At 44.8% G+C, this 14033-nt stretch overlaps 1 protein-coding gene across 3 annotated transcripts in view; it reads right to left on the bottom strand.

Moving 5' to 3' along the window:
- The window catches only part of Kcns3 (potassium voltage-gated channel modifier subfamily S member 3), a 50129-nt gene extending 36308 nt beyond the window's left edge, over positions 1-13821 (bottom strand). For 2 of the 3 annotated variants that reach the window (XM_038319632.1, XM_038319633.1), the window contains exon 1: positions 13657-13821. The gene's annotated coding sequence lies outside the window, so the exon portion shown is untranslated. Of the gene's footprint in view, positions 1-689; positions 716-13656 lie in introns of those variants that run through there. The other variant, XM_038319634.1, reaches the window with a different exon arrangement.
- Positions 13822-14033: the final 212 nt, after the last annotated feature.

The following is a 14033-nucleotide window of genomic DNA, read 5'->3' on the forward strand; positions in this document are numbered from 1 at the left end:
AGGCAAGCAGGCCTGCTTTTTTAATAATCTGTGTAGCACCATGAAGTGGTGGCTTACTGGGAAGATTCTAGCCTATGTCCATCTCAGGCCAGAGCTTCATGGCATCTGTCTGACTCTGCTTCTTTCTCCCAGAATTCTGTTCTGTCTACTCCACCCACCTAAGGGCCGGCCTATCAAAAGGCCAAGGCAGTTTCTTTATTAACCAATGAAAATAACACATAGAAAGATGACCCTCCCACATCATTTCCCCTTTTTCTGTTTAAACAAAAAAGAAAGGCTTTCACTTTAACATAGTAAAATTACATATAACAAAACAGTTATCAAGCAAGAATTACAATTACAATATTTATATCTATTTTATCTTTTATCATAACTAAGGAAAACTATAACTATCTATCCATTCTTCAACTCCATCAAAGACTCAGAAGCATATAATATTACCTAAGTAAACAAGAAATAAGCAACTTCCAAAACTCTAGAAATGACAGAGACACCTCACTGCCTGTACAGTTACCCAAAGTTCTTCTGTATCATTGGGGCATCCATCTTCAGCCTACAGGCCCATAGTATCCAGCAGACATTTCTATGAAGCAGGAAATTTCAAAGACAGTTCAGTCACTTTCTGCTGTGTCCTGCAGAATGTCTCACAGACACTTTCATGAATCAGGAACCCTGAAGGATCATCTCACCTTTAGGCAAGTTTAACAGTCCTCTCTCTGCAGGTTCTTTGTGTCCAGTTAAGCAGTCCAGGCAAGAGAAGTTTCTTGCCCAAATTTCTAACCAACTCCATAAGCAGCTTCTTCAATGCCCATCTTCCTCTTGAAGTAGATTGGTGCTGCCAGGAGCAGAAGTGTCTCTGTTGTCATGAGAAGTCATAAGTTATTAAAATATTAAATGCCATATTCTGTAGTCTTTGAAAAATATGAAGAATGCCTATCTAATTGAAATATATCTCTATATATCCAGAAAATCGAGCTAACATGACTACAAGCTTGACTATTATTGATGATTATTCATTAACAACCTATATTTCCTAATTATACATTCCATTTTTAAAATGAACTACACAATCCCAATACCTTAATCAAGATCAGAAATACATATACAATATGTTATATATATATAACAAAATTGACCTTAAAATCTATACCAATTCAAATTATTCATATCTATATCATATCCCTCTTTAAATGTAAAAGAAAATTTATAAACAATATCTGGGAATATGGACATAGTTATGTCTCTCCAAACTTCTTCCTGCTGAATTGGGGCGCTGTTATTTAGGTCTTTCATGGTATAACCTGTGTGCTAGGTACATCTCAGTCACCAGTTGAGTGAAGAAATTTTTTGAGGGTGTTCACAGCAACCTTTCAGGAGGTCATGGTCTGTCATACCATATTAGGATAGAAGCAATCCACAGAGTCTCATCCTCTGTGAAAACAAAAGAATCTCTTTTCCAAAGTATCATATCCTTAGATTCAAATTCTGAAGTCAAGATAGCTTTATAATACACATGTTGTATTAGCTTAGCAGACCACACAATGAAATGTCTCTCTGTAATTAGCTCCTTTACAGTCAAAAAATTCAAAGAAAAAACAATATACAGAATCCAAACTGTCTATGAATTTTGCATTTTTTACGTGGCTTATTTTTCTTCATTTTTTTAATCTATAATTCTCTGTACTCTGTCTCTTTAAAGACTTTATCCTTTTTTAAGGCATTAACTTTATTCTTTATATTCTTTTTCTTCTCTCTCCCAAGCCTATGTACACCCATCCAACACTGTGACCCATTTAGATGTCTTTTATGTCTGAATCTATCCTATATTGAATCTGTAATTCATTATTATCCAGGAGTATTTCTTAAAATGTTAAGCACTTCTTAAAAACTTAAGTTGTGCCATGTAGAGGTAATATGATACCGCCTGTTTCCTGCCCAATCTAAACCATAACTGTACTGTTATTATAATTACGATAGTTCCTGCCTGAGATCAGCACAGTCCAGCATGGCAGAGTGAGCCGGAGCCGCTCCTGCCTCAGAGCCATTTGTGCCCCTGAGCTGCACACAGTTCCACGCACATAGCAAGTCCACATTGCCATCAAGCAAGCTGTAACACTTTACTCACACAACCCCATCCAAATTCTCTGTCTCCGGCAAGAGACAGAGGTCGCAGTAGGAGCATGGCCCAGAAAGCCCGCATTTTAAAACTGTGCGGCTTTTTTTTTTTTTCACCTCCAGATAGGAGCCACACTCAGCACTTTAACTCTGAGAATGAGCTTTTTATCTGAGTTACAGCCTACTCTGCCAGGCAGAGCACTGCACAGCCTGGAAACATCTCTCTGTATAGCGGCAGAAATCCGCCATGCTCTCCCGCTTGTGCATGCCTAGAAAACCTGATCCAGTCGCCTGCGCCATTGGCATGGTCTCAGAGTACTTTCTTCCCGATCCCGAGTGGGCATACAAACATCCAGCCCACAAATGCTCCATAGCTGGAGTTTGCACCAGCGGCACAGCCCAGGAAGCTGCATTTTAAAAGGGCACAGCTTTTTTCCTGCTGAGGCTGCTGAGTCAGGAAAATTTCTTTGCAGCATACTGCCAGTAAACAGCAAAAATCTGTATTAAAATCTCTTTCCTTTTCAAGCCCTCTCAGGTTTTTAAGTGGATTTAGTCCATCACATTGAGGTGCCAATTTGTAGTGATGAGGCAAGCAGGCCTGTTTTTCTTCCCACCCGGCTCCCGCACAGCTAGCTTAGCCCCAGAAATAATAACATGAAAAACTGTATTCATTTAAACACTGCCTGGACCATTAGTTCTAACCTCTTATTGGCTAACGCTTACACATTCTTTTAACCCATTTCTAATAATCTGTATGGCCACTTGACTGTGGCTTACAGGCATGAGTTTAACCAGCATCCATCTCGGAGAGAATAGCCATGGCGTCCACATGACTCTGCTTTCTTTCTCCCAGCATTCTCATTTGTCTACTCTGCCTATCTGAGCTGCTGTCCTATCAAAAGCCAAGGCAGTCTCTTTATTTGACCAATGAAAGTAACACATAGATAGAAGATCCACCTACATCAACTAGTCTAGCAGAATCGGTGAGCTCCAGGTTCAGCCAGAGAACCTGCCTCAAAATCCAAGGTGGAAAATCCTGCCATCAGTCTCTGGGTCCACATACGTACACAACCAACACACTCGAACACACACTCATGCATAAATAAATAAATAAATAACAAAGTTAAGATTCGAAAAAAGAGCTTCCCTGGTCAAAGTGGAGCAGAGTAGAGAAGGCTCCTCACTAAGTGACTTCACACAAAACCACCTTTCCTGGGGTTCCAGCAAGTGTGTTAAGAAGTCAAAGTTATTTTTTTCTGCTGTGTAGTATTCCATTGTGTAAATGTACCACATTTTCCTTATCCATTCTTTGGTCAAGGGGCATTTAGGTTGTTTCCAGGTTCTGGCTATGACAAACAAGGCTGCTATGAACATAGTTGAGCACATGTCCTTGTGGCACGATTGAGCATCCTTTAAATATATACCCAAAAGTGGTATTACTGGGTGTTGAGGAAGGTTGTTTCCTAATTTTCTAAGAAATTGCCACGCTGACATCCAAAGAGGCTCTACCAGCTTGCATTCCCACCATCAATGCAGGGGTGTTCCCTTTACCCCACAACCTCTCCAACATAAGTTGTCATCAGTATTTTTGGGTTTTGGTCATTCTTACAGGTGTAAGGTGGAGTCTTGAATTTTGCAGGCAAATGGATGGAGCTAGAAAACATCATTTTGAGAGAGGTAACCCAGACCCAGAAAGACAATTATCACATGTACTCACTCATAAGTGGTTTTTAAAAATAAAACAAAAAAAAGCCCACAAACCATAATCCCAGAGAACCTAGACAACAATGCAGACCGTAAGAGAGACATGCATAGATATAATCTACATGAGAAGTAGAAAATATACAAGATATCCTGAGGAAATTGGGAGCATGGGGACCTTGGGAGAGAGTTGAAGGGGAGGGGAGAGGCATGGAGGGGAGCAGAGAAAAATGTAGAGCTCAATAAAAATCAATTTAAAAAAAAACTGCCAGGAAAAAAAAGAAGTCAAAATTAGGCATGCACACTTTCTGCAGCTATAAAACACCTGAGACTGAGTCATTTTATAAAGGATGGGCATTTCTTTTGCTCGTAGTTCTTGAGCCTGGGAAGTCCAAGAGCATGGTGCAACATCTGATGAAGCCCTCTGTCTGCATGACAGCCCACCAGAAGTTGCACAGAGTGAACCAGTGTGCAAGGTCATTGCTCTCTTTCTCTCCTTCCACACCAATGTTGTCACAGGGGTTCCACATGGCTTCATCTAATCTTAATGCCCTTCCAAAGATACCCACACCCCCAAATACCCTCCACATGAGAATGCCAGTCAGTTTTGCCACACTGTTAATATTGTCACAATTACAATTTTGCAAGACGTGAATTTTGAGAGTCATATGCAAACTATCATAGAAGTTCTTGTTTCTCCGTACCCAGTCTGAGCCCTGACATGTTATGGCATTTCCAGAGGGTTTCAGAAAAATGTTTATTGCTGCTAAACGAAAACAGAGCGTGTTTGCCAAACCATAAATCCTCGGTATATTTACAACAAAATTCTCAGAGGGCCAAGTGTCTTTTGCTGCAGCGAGTTGCCACGGTGACTACTCCGTGCAGTGAAAAACAAGTTTTACTTAACTTTTTAAAAGATAAAATTAATACGATGGCCTGTGTGGTATCCACACCATTATATAAAAAGAACCAAGGAGGAAATTTGTTTATGCTTCAAAACATCCACATCCAGGTAGATGTTGCAAACCATCCTGGAAGGATGCTTTTAATGCTTTACCCAGTCTGCTACAACTAACTCTACACTTTATGAATATGAAAAAATTATAAAATAATGAGATCCCCAGGCAGTGTAAGTTAAGAAAAAATTCTTTTAATTTGACTTATTAAAATGAATTCTCATACCTCCTCTCTGCCAACTCATTTCCTATCTGCATCTATCCCTCTCTGGGTTTCCCAGCTCTTGATATGAGGAAGAATGAGACAGCAGAGAGCAAGAAGGCAAAAACAATCTGCAGAGTGCTGTGCTCGCCAGTCGGCAGGGACACTGGTGGCTCAAGGCCTAAGCACTTCCGGCCCGTACCACCATATTGCAAGAAAATCTTCACCACACAGGAAACAGAAATGCATACTGAACAAACAAAAGCCAGGTGCCGCAGAGTAAAATGTGGTGGCTTTCTTAACCTGATTTGCACAGAGGTTCCCATCTGTGTGCTTCCTACTTCAAATACGTAGGAAAATTCACAACTGCTCTGCACTCACCCACTGGGGTTGTTCCTAAAGAAGTTCCCGGAGATGGGATGGTCAAAGCAACGTTCACGAGACGAATTCGGATAAAATGATGCAATGCTCTCTGAGGTTATCTACATGTGTCAAATCAGCTCACCAGTCGACAACCGTGAGCACTGCTGTCTCCTTTGTTGTGTTTGTGGGTTCGGGTCTGCAGCATGAGTGCACAACCCATGAGAACTGTCCCCCACAGGCTCGGGTGTTTGAACACTTGGTAAACAGTTGGTGGCATTGTTTGAAGAAGCTGTACAGCCTTGCTAAAAGAAGTACATTACCGGCAGTGGGCTTTAAGATTTCATAGTCTCTCCCCACTTCTGATTCACTCTCTTTGCATCACGTTTACAGTAGAAAGTGTGATCTGTTAGCTTCGTGCTCCACCTGCCTATAAGCATGGTTTCCCCCACTCTTATGGATGTCCCCTCTGGAACCATTAGCCAATAAACTCTTCCTATCATGGTGTTATATCACAGCAGAAGAAAAGTAGCTGATACTTTGTCTTATAAGATAGAGTTACTTCCTCCTTTCTATACCACATAGTACCCTAGGCCCAGAGCAGAGGATTATTTGCTAAATGGTCTGAAGCTGGGCCCCATGATCTAATGCCTGCATGAAAGTAGGTTCTGAGCTGTTCCCAAGGAACAGACAAAAGCTAAATGTGTATTCCAGTGCTCTTAACTCTTTCGGTAAAAATGACTGATTAGGTCGGGCGGTGGTGGCACATGCCTTTAATCCCAGCACTCACACTCAGAAGGCAGAGACAGGCGGAGCTCTGTGAGTTTGAGGCCAGTGCCTGGTCTATAAAGCAAGTTCCAGAACTATCAGAGCTGTATCATAGAGAAACCCTGTCTCAAAACTCAAAAAAAATAATTGACAAAATGCATTGGCCCCACTAATGATATAATGATATAATGAAACTGTGCACAGCATCCTTTTATCCTTTTAATTTTACCATCCCAAAGGAAAGGTACTAGCTGATGAGGCAATATTGTGTAACACCTTCCAGAATGTAAGTCTAGAAGAGCTAGGAAAAACTCAGTGTTCATCGCCAAAAAGACACAGCACCACACTGACATTCACTCTCAAACCAACACAAGATGTCCATGAGCCTGCTTAAAGGGCAAAGTTCTCAAGGCACAGAAAAAAAGTTTCATGATGCTACTACTTCCCCATCTTAAGACACTCCCTCCCAACAAAGAAAAACACTGTAATCTTGTCTAGCAACTATTCTTAGAGTATTAAAGATTTTTTTACTTTTATATTGTACATGCGCTACAAGTTTCAAAAGATGGTAACAAAGGATAATGGGATTTGAAGAGACGGTAAGAGGATATGGGGGAGATTGGTGGCTTTTGATGGTTTTGGCAAAGATGGGGTAAGCTAATAGACATGGATGTGTGGATGGATGGATGGATGGATGGATGGATGGATGGATGGATGGAGGTTGGGGGATGGATGGATGGATGGATGGATGGATGGATGGAGGTTGGGGGATGGATGGATGGATGGATGGATGGATGGATGGATGGATGGAGGTTGGGGGATGGATGGATGGATGGAGGTTGGGGGATGGATGGATGGATGGATGGATGGAGGTTGGGGAATGGATGGATGAATAGATGGGTGACAGATGATGGATGATGGATGGATGAGTGGGTAGATTGATATATAGATAGATAATTGATAGATCATTAAAAATAGATATATTATTGATTGATATATACATGGAAGATAGATAAGAGATGATAGATGGGTAGAAAGAGTCATAAATACGTAAAGATGAGTAGATTGGTAGATATATGTCAGATAGATAAATGGAAGGATGGATGCTAGGTATTTGCCAGAAAGATGGTATGTGACAACTAGACAGACAGACAGAAAGATACACAGCTTAATATGAAAGAAAAGATGGATGATAAATTGACACTATTTTATGTGGCATGTTCTTTTATACTTTTGTCCCAGAAGAAATAAATTTAAAAAAAAACAAAGAGGCTTAACCCCAGAACCCAGTCTCACAGCAGTTAATTAGGCAGGTAAAATCTAATCACCAAGGTGATCAGAAGGGACTGTTGTTCGTACACATAGGCAAGCGCCACATCCCTGCTACAAATCCATTCGTGTCTTCATCCTGCCCTCTGGATAAGCCATAACACCTTGAACTTGGCTTAGAGGCCACAGCATGATCTAGCTGCTGCCCCACTCCCCAGGCTCCTCCCAAAAATTCTCCTACAACCTTCTCCCAATGCTTCGCACTCAATTCTCAGCTCGGCATTCTCTTGCTCCAACCCTTCCTAAATGAATTCCTATTTATCCCTTAGAATGAAATGTCTTCTCTTCAGTGATCTCATGCAGTCCCACACTTATAAAACTGGCATCATAAAAACCCACAAGACAACCACTGCCTGGTGTGTGTTATTTATTGACCTCAAAGACCGGAATGTGGAAACGTGCTTGCCAGAACCCGAGCACAACCCGAATGCACAAACCACAGCCTTTAACCACAAAGTCTCCCGTTTCTTTGGCCAATTATCATTTTTACCTCAAATAAATCATAGGGAATGCTTTTATGTTTACCTTGGCACATGAATCAGAGTTTTAGGAAGCCAGACTTTTCCATAGCAGAAGAAAAGGAAAAAAGGTGCAAGCAGCCAGATCCACTCGGCTGGCTACCTTATATCTGCAAACACTACTTGTTGGTTAGTGTCTTCTTGACCAAAAATAAAAAAGTCTTAACACACTGGACATGGAGGCTCACATTAATCCCAGGCAGAGGTGGGTGTATCTCTAAGTTTAAGGCCAGCCTGGCTTACATATCAGTTTCCAGGATAGCCAGGGCTGCATGGAGAAACATACTGAAGAAAACAGAAGAAGGATGAGGGGCAGGAGGAAGAGCAAGAATGAAGAGGTAGATGACACAGCAAATGCATGAAATGGTTCTTTGTATCTATTTCAATTCTATGGCACTAGCTCACTCTCACTCCCTATAACCTTAAATGGATCGCTGAAAGCCCTGTCTTTAAGGAACAGCAAGATAATGGTGACAGTCATGATTGACCTTCAGGTCAGCACACTTTGTTAACCCTGATGTGATGGTTAGTTTAGTTTATATATGTCAACTTGACTGGGTTACTGGGTATCCAGATATTTAGTCAAACAGTTCTGTCAGCATTTCCATGGGGGTTTTGATTAAGAGTAACATTCAGACCAGCAGCAAATTGCCATCCACTGTGTGCTGGCCTCATCAAATTAGCTTAATGTCTGTCTCTTCCTGTGCACATGCACACCACACACACAAACACACACACACACACACACACACACACCTGCCTTTTCTCTTCCGTATCTGTCACCTTTATCACAGGATACCCAGATCCTAGCATGATATACATCACCAACCAGGTACTCAAATTCTTGTAGATCAGAGATCTGACCACATACACTAATGATTAGTTTTAATAAGCATCCAGTAGATGCTCTACTAATGGTAAACAGGACATTTCATTCATTGGGAAGGTCCCCAAGCTCACTGAAGTCAGCTGCTATAAACACGGATTTCTTAATTGTAGCACTGTTGGCTAAAAGCAAGCAGACCATAAGCCTTTATCATTCAACACTTGTGCAATTAAAGGCAATATTTATCCAGTATCTCTTCCAAGAAAACCGTGATCTAAGGCTGTGCAGGATTCCAAAGAAAGTGAGGCAACCCCCACCCCAAACAAAGAAGAAAAAAACTTTACAATAGAGGCTAGTAACTATTTTTAGGTTATTAAAGATTACTTTTATAATGTGCTTATCCTGCGAAGTTTCAAAAGATGGTGAAGAGTAAGCAGGCGGGAGTTCCAAGTCAGCTTTTGTGTAGCCTTACACATTCTGAGCATTTTACAGTGCCCATCCTAACTCTTATTCCGGCCCTGCTTCCTGTAATAGCAGATCCTTGAAAAGGGAAAATAAATAAATACATAAATACATAAATAAACAAACAAACACACACACACACATTCACTTGGTCCTCTCCTATTTACTACTCCCCTCCCATTGTCCCCACTCAGCACCAGACCAAGGTCAGAATGCTTTCCGGGCCGAGGGCGGCACTGCTCATTTGGTGGAATACTTGCCTAGCATATGTAAAATCTGGGTTTCCTTCCCCAGCTCTTCATAACTGGGGCATAGTGGTGGATGCTTCTCATCCCAGCACTCGGGAGATGGAGGCAGGAAGTCCAAGAGTTTAAAGCTATGGGTCAGGTACATAGTAAGTGTGAGGTCAACCTGGGATACTTAAGACCCTGACTCAAAAACCAAAGGAAAGTAAAAGGGGGGGGGGGTGAGTTGGCTTCAGAATAAAATCCAAATTCATCCACCTCTAAGGACTCTCAATTGGAAATGAGAAAAAAGGGGGGTGGAAAGGTACGGGGTTTGGAATGAGGAGACATTTGGCTATGTCTATGTACAAGGTTTGTCCCCTTGATCCTACATCCCTACCCTGTTGTGATTTAACATAATCAAGATGTCCTGAGGACTGCGATGAGACAAGCCTGTAGAAAGATCCTTCCAACACTAGGTTAGGGAATGTGGCTGCCACCGTGACTCTAACCAGGTATTATGCAGTTAGCATCCTGAGCTATGCGCATATTTACCTTGAGTCTTCAAATCCACAAAGATCACATCTCAGATGCCACCTGCCCTCCGTGCCCGAGGCTCTGAATTTAATGAATTTGATTCAGAGATAAAGTAGTCTATGGTTCTGTCCTAGGTTTCTCATCTATTATCTGGAAACAATGGTGATGTTTGCCTCGCTGGTGATTTTTAGGTCCTGTTTACCTTCCATTCAAATCGGTCAGTCAGTAGTCGATCGAGAAGCAACTCAGAAAGACAGAGCTTTTAAATTCCAATCGTCGAGGTTCCTCTTAAGGTTAAGACACAGAACGTGAAGTCACTTGATAGCCACAAACCTCCTCTGCCAGTCAGCCCGCCAGACTCAATGTGAGATCCCACTGAGGAAAGCCTCGGGACTAGACTCACAGTGCAGGGCCTCCCTGTGGCTCTCCAGGCAGACCGCTGCAAACTTCCAGCTTCACATTTCCCTAGCTGGGTGGCTTTGTCTCCCATTCTCCTCATGTAAAACAGAGCAATGACAAAAGCCTACCTCCTGTGGTTATCCTTGGGAATGAAAGGAGTTAATACGTGTAAAAAGCCTTAGTAACAATATTAGCAATCTAAATCTTTGAAGCTGACCGGAAAGGACAAGTAATCTCCATCAAGGAGCCACAAAGAAGCATTCACCAGGGTTGGTCATCGTTCTCTTTGACTCCTTACACGTATTACACACAAGAGGGCTCGGGACGTAGCCCAGTTGCTAGAATGTTTGCCAAGCATACAGGAAGACCTGGGAACCCCAGCACCATATAAACCAGGCATGGTAGCAAGCATCTGAAATTGCAGTACTCACAGGCCAGTCATAAATTCAAGGTCATCTTTGACTATATAATGAGTTTGAGATTAGCCTGGACTACAGGAGACCCTGCCTCAAACTTTTAAAAGGGATATGTCTCACTAGTGGCATGCCAAGGCTCCACCATCCCAGTGCCTGAGAAGCAGGAGTAATAAATAACACGACCTATCTTCCTCTCTGCCTGAATCTATCCTAGACAACTATCCTTCCCTCCTAGTGAAACCTCAGGCCACCTTCTGGCTGGCCTCTATCAGACTCCGAAAACACCTACAGGACCGCCATGCACTGCAAGCTCCCACATCAAGACTGCAGAAAAACAAAGTACACAAGTCTTCCATCTTCACATGAAACAATCCCCAGCAAAGCACTTAGCAGAGTATCCAGCCAAAATCTGTAGGCAGCCAATAAATGTTATCTATTTCAAATGTTACCCATTTTAAAAGGAAGAGGAGGAAAGCCCTAGGGTACCTGTTCTCTCCAAGCTAACACACATCCCAACACCATGCGCCACACAAGAGCAGACTGGAGTCTGTGGAAGAACAGAGAGAAGCCATGGTTTTCTGTAGAGGGTTACTTCCTCTACAAGGAAAACTTCCTCAGTCAGAAGAACAGGAATCTCCTTCTCTCCCCTTCCCAAAAAGAAAAGAGGGAGGAACGAGAAGACCCTTAGTTGGGGCTTTGCTGGCAAAGCCAGATGTGATAGTTACTTTTAACTGTAAATTTGTCACAGTCTAGAATGACCTGGGAGAAGGGCCTCTGAGAACTTCTGTGAAAGACTGTCTCAATTACAGTCATGGATGTGGGATGACCTGTCCACTGTGGGCAGCATCATTCCCTGGGCTTGGGGTCCTGCACTGAATGAGAAACCAAAAAGCTAACCGAGCCCAGGTAGATATGTATTAATCCATCCCTCTTTGCGCTTGACTGTGAATATAACGCGAGGAGTTCTCTCAGCCTCAGGCTGCTGTGACTTCTCCGCCACACGGGGCTAGAGCTATAAGCCATATACACTGTCAAGCTGAGTCACGTATCAGAGTATCAGAAAAGCCCTAAGACGCCAGAATTTCAAGAGTGCTGAACAAATTCAAGACAGCTTTGGACTTCCCAACTTGCTCTCCTAGGTAAACCACACACCTAGGCTGCCTTCACTCGTGGCTGTGTTTAGGCAGTATCGGTTCCCACACAAAATCCCATTAATTTCCTTAGCATGTTCACACAACCGGCTTTAGATTCAGAGACCTTAATCGCTTCAGTACACCCTTGTCTCCATCCCAACCCTGACAACTTCCGGTCCAGAAACGACAAACAGTGGAAGAAGAGAAGCAAGGAAGGCAACTGTGAGGCCGGACTAACTCCGGCATCCTTCACTGGGGCGGGCCGCGTGCACTCTGAATGAATCGGCCTCCTGAAAAGAGCTCGGGACCCAGGGACATAGTTCAAGTCCAGAATCGGCAGATATTCTTTAGCGGGAGGCAAAGAGCAGGGGGCAAATGCTTGCTTCCTGCTTCCCATGGCAGGTATTTGCAAGAAGTGTAGAGGAGTAGCCCACAGTCCTAACCCGACGGTTATGCAAATAGTATAAGCAAATATACGCAAAGAGTGGGAAGGTTTCTATCCAGATTCCCTCTTCACCTGTCTCGCCGCCTTCAGTAGACAAAGCGAAAGAGAAAACTCAACAGCTTGGAAGAATCACAAGCCCACTCTCCCAGTAGGACCAGAAAGAACACCTCCGTCCTTCTCCTTAAACACCAGGACCCCTCAAGTCACTCTTATGGGTGGAGGGAGTTCTTGGCCGAATTCTGTCTTTGCCAAAGGCCGCTCAAATTAAGGTATCACCTTGGTCTCTTCAGATAAGACAAGTGTGTACGGAAGGGGAAACCAAGGACGCAAAGGGTGCTTCTATCCCAAATCAGACAGGAAGGGATGGGGTGGGGAAGAGAGGGGCACAAGGGGACATAAGCTCTGCAATGCGAAAGGCGCCCCAGTCAGGCTCGCCGCGGCCCCTGCCGGCAGGTCTGACTAGTTCCAGGCACCTCCTGAGGTCTGATAGGAGCCACCAGCAAAGATGAAAGAAATTAGAGTTCCTGACCCTGAGGGCCCACCTCGCGCCACTACTGCGGATTCAATTGCGGAAACTGTGGAGACCATTCCATATGGGCCCAGTGACCCCCAAGCCGCCCCACCTAGAGCGCACTGACTGTTCCCGGGCACAGCGCTGCACCAGGGCAAGAGCCCTGGGTACGCTCTTGCCTGCAACTGTCGTGGGGCGCCTTGCAACACTGCAGGGCAGAGAGGAGGGGGAGAAATAGCAGAGAAGGCGGAGCAGGAGGCCCGGGAAACACTAACAATTGCCAGGAAAGCGCCTCCTCCCGAGAAAGGAAAGGAAGGGCTTCCCGGCTTAGGAAACGCCCCGGGGATGCCCCCCACGCGAGGTGCCGCCTTTCCTTGGCTCACCCATCCTCTACCCTCCAGTCGGTCCTGCACTTCACCTCCTACCCCAAAAGCCGATCCTAGCTCCCTTTCTCAGGCGTCCAAAGAGACCCACACTCGGTTTGGGCAATTTGCAGCTTGCGCAACAGGCAGAGTCAGGTTCCAGCGACGGCAGACTCCCGGCTCCCGGACTGGAGGATGGGGAGGAAGCCGCAATCCAGGCGCCCAGCAGGATGCAAAAGTCCCTAGTCAACAATGACCTGTGAAGTCGTGCACCCGCCACCTGAGCCACCGGGGACTAGAGCAGCAAAAGATGGGGAAAGGTACAATAAAGTTGAGGGGTCGCATGGAGAAGTGACACGGACGCACGGGGAGGTGGAAACCCTAGCAGGTACCTGCAGGAGTCTGGAGTCCTGGCGCGTCTGGCTGGCTGGGCTCTGCGACGCTGCCTGCCCGCGCTGCAGGGATCCGGCCTCTCCGCGCGGCCCCGCGCCCGCCGCCGCGGCGGCAGGAGAGCGGGTTAGCCCGCTCGGGTCGCTGAGTCCACGGATCCCGCCCGGCGGGAGCTGGGTGCCTAGAGAGGCGGGCGGGACCGGGAGGGACCGGGCGGGGCCAGCCTCTCAGTCAACGCCCCGCTGCTCTGTGCTCCTCCCGCCGCCTGGCGTCCAGCTCTCAGCCAGGGTTCCCCCGGCCCGAGGCGCGGTGCGGCGCTCGCGCACACGGACAGATTTGGATTGAGGGGGTCCCACTACGAGCCGCATGCACCGATGGT

The sequence above is a fragment of the Arvicola amphibius genome, chromosome 2 (genome assembly GCF_903992535.2).
Source record: "Arvicola amphibius chromosome 2, mArvAmp1.2, whole genome shotgun sequence".
NCBI lineage: Eukaryota > Metazoa > Chordata > Mammalia > Rodentia > Cricetidae > Arvicola > Arvicola amphibius.